Source organism: Erythrolamprus reginae, chromosome 6 (assembly GCF_031021105.1).
Source record: "Erythrolamprus reginae isolate rEryReg1 chromosome 6, rEryReg1.hap1, whole genome shotgun sequence".
Taxonomy (NCBI): Eukaryota; Metazoa; Chordata; class Lepidosauria; order Squamata; family Dipsadidae; genus Erythrolamprus; species Erythrolamprus reginae.
The window spans coordinates 12,402,057-12,405,444 of record NC_091955.1 but is presented as its reverse complement, the minus strand read 5'-3'; the positions used below and the strand labels follow the sequence as shown (position 1 = coordinate 12,405,444).

Below are 3,388 nucleotides of genomic sequence, written 5' to 3'. Positions count from 1 at the left end.
AGCTCTGTTTAACCCTGCTGTTCTGTTCGGGTCGTATGTGACCCGAAGCCAAGTTTGAGTCCCTGTAAAAAATTTTCCCTGCATATCTGAAACTTGAAATTCCATGAGTTTTCATCATTTCAGGGGTTCTCTCTATGAGAATTTTTTTTGGGGGGTGGGGGGTTTCTTTCTTGCTGAAAAAAAACAACTCCCTAATGTTATGTTCCCGGGTCTATTTGACCCGGACTGCAAATTGATCATTTTAGGTACTTATATTTGGTCTTTTTGAAAGCTTTTTTCACCTGGAAACAGGTTTGAACATTTCTGCACACAATGGAATGAAAATTGAATGGAAAACATTAATCCTTATTGGTTTATTTTGCACATAAATGTGCCTCCCCCCCGTTTTTGTGAATTTTTTTTAGGTTTATTGATAATTTTGCCTGCAAAATGCATTCTATTTTACTAAAGTTGGTGTGGGATTGGTAGCTTGAACATTTCTGCACATAATGATATGAAAATTGAACTGAAAAAATTGACCCTTATTTGTTTATTTTGTCACAAAAGCACCCCCCCGGCTGTGTGCAATTCTGTTCATTTATATCTTTATTATGCTGCCATTGCCAACATTTCTGAAAACTTTATGCATTATATTACAAGTCTGAACATTGCTAATCACAACAAAATCAAATTTGAAATGAAAAAATTATGTTTACTTGTTTATTTTGTTCACAAAAGCTCCTCCCCCCGGCTGTGTGAAATTATGATTGATTTATTGCATTCTGCACATAAACAACAAACATGCCAGTTTTAATTTACTATAAATTTATTGATAACAAATGGAACATATAAGACCACAAATGAAAAATAACAGAAACAGTTTCTTTTATATATACAAAACGTTTGAAAATATTTAATGCTTGCTGCAATGAATACAATAGTAACAGGTATGTGCTTTGCAAATGTATTTTTTACAATTAATACAAGTAAGATTAGTTTTATTGTCATTAGAAGATGGACATAAGCCACATCTCCTCCTTTTTGTGCTGGGAGTGCTGCTGGTGGAGGGTGTGGGGTTTGTTTCCTCCTGAGCATGCTGCTGGGTAGCCTGCATTATGGCTAATGCTTCTTCACATCTGGGCTGATATTTTCTGGCTTCTAAATATGGCTGTATTAGAGACATACCTAATTCTTCCAGGAATAGTCTTCTCTTATGAAGCCTTTTTTTATTCCAATTTGGGTCTATGTCTGACCATAATACAAACGAATTATATGCTGAAACATCTATAATATTATAAAACATTATCATGGGCCACCGGTTTGTTTTTCGTTTGCATGTGTATGTGGAAAATGCTTGGTCCAATGTATCCACTGCGCCTTTTGTGGCATTGTAAGATAATATCATTTCCGGCTTTTTGTCTGGCCTTCCGCTAATATTATCATCATGATGCATGGTGCTCATCAAAATCACTTGTTTGGTTTTTTTTGGAACGTAAGACACAATAGATGTTTCATTACTGAAATAAAAAGTGGAACTAAATACCTCTCTTTTGGCAAGGATGCCTACTGGTAACTCTGGCTTGTTCTTCCTAACAGTGCCCAGCATGGTGAGTTTTCTTTTCAATAACAGTTGTGCCAAATTATACGATGTAAAAAAATTGTCACAGGTTACCTTTTGCCCTTGCAGGCCATAAGTCAAGTCTAAAACAACTTTCAAAGCCAAATTTTTTGTAGGACCTTCTCCAGGGATCCTACCAGTGTAAACCTGCGCATTATAAACATATGAGCTTTTACTATCACACAATGTCCATATTTTAATTCCGTATCTTGCTGGTTTACTTGGCAAATATTGCCGAAATGGGCACCTCCCTTTGAATCCCACCAGTTGCTCATCAACTGTTACACACTCACCTACATTGAATAGTGTTGGAAGAATTTCAACCCATTTGTTCCATAAATCTCTAATTGGCGCCAGTTTATCCACAGCCCTTCTTTGACTTCGGTCTTTTTTATCATCAAACCGCAACACTCTGGAAATATTGTAGAATCTTTCTACAGACATTGTAGCTCTGAATATGTGGCGGCCTGAATGTGCAGCCCATAAACTTCTGCACGATTCGCCGTATGATTTATACACCCCGGCTAAAAGAAGCAAGCCAATGTATGCATGTAGGGTGGCTGTATCTATTGGATCCCAATTAGCACCATAAATATTTTTTCCCTCAATGTTGGACATTTTGATTATCATATCTGTAATTGTAACATTTAGGAATAATAGAAAGGTTGATAATATATCAGATGCTCTAGAAATGGCAAATCTGGTAGGACCAGGAGTAGATGTAATTACATTTGCAGCAGACAGTTTTCTGGTGTGGTTATATTTTGAAAACCAAGTGACATCCCTGTTTTTGGAAGGGATTCCTTGCACATCTGGAACAGGTGTTTCTGGTTCTTCTGGTTCTTCTGCTTCAGAATCAGAGTTTTCAAATCTGCTGTCCCCATCACTGATGTGATCCTCCTCTTCAGAAAGGTTTTCCTGTGTGAAGTCATCCTCAGAAGAGGCGTTGGCAACCTCTTCAAGTTCTGCTTCTGTTAGTGGTCTTTTGTAAGGCATACTTTCTGTAATTTGTAAAAACATTAATTATAAGATCTGCCCCCACAAAAAGAGAACATGAATGATGCAAAAAAAATCCACAGAAAGCAGGAAAAAATAGGTTTGTCACATACCAGATAAAGATGCAGTTTATTTCCAAGGTCAACTCTGTGAAACAGATGCAAAGTACTGAATCTAGGCAAAAAAAAAACATTTATGTCACATGCAGCAGAAGGTAACATCCCAAAGAAAAACATAGCTGTTTTACTTACCAGAGAAATAGACTTGGATGAATGACTGAAAACTGGTCACTCTGTTATATAGCTGTCCCTCTAATGGTTTGAAAGATTGACAAAGGATGTAGGATATTGCTTTCAGAAATATTTTAGCAGCCGAGGGGGGGGGGCTTATTTCTGATTTTAAAAAACCAGTAAGAATCATTTTTTTCAGTTCCTTTATATTTTTCTTATATTCAGAAATGTTCAAGCTACCAATCCCACACCAACTCCAGTAAAATAGAATGCATTTTGCAAGCAAAACTATCCATAAATTGAAAAACTTTCACAAAAACAGGGGGGAGGCACATTTATGTGCAAAATAAACCAATAAGGATTAATTTTTTCCATTCAATTTTCATTCCATTGTGTGCAGAAATGTTCAAACCTGTTTCCAGGTGAAAAAAGCTTTCAAAAAGACCAAATATAAGTACCTAAAATGATCAATTTGCAGTCCGGGTCAAATAGACCCGGGAACATAACACTAGGGAGTTTTTTTTTCAGCAAGAAAGAAACCCCCCACCCCCCCAAAAAAATTCTC

The 3,388-nt window shown here is 36.6% G+C and overlaps 1 long non-coding RNA gene across 1 annotated transcript; it reads right to left on the bottom strand.

Moving 5' to 3' along the window:
* Positions 1-787: 787 nt before the first annotated feature.
* On the bottom strand, positions 788-2,767 carry LOC139169304 (uncharacterized). The gene is made up of 2 exons (XR_011559443.1): positions 2,707-2,767; positions 788-2,598 (listed from the first exon to the last, which is right to left on the bottom strand). It is a non-coding gene; the product is annotated as an uncharacterized lncRNA (long non-coding RNA).
* Between the last annotated feature and the right edge of the window lie 621 nt (positions 2,768-3,388).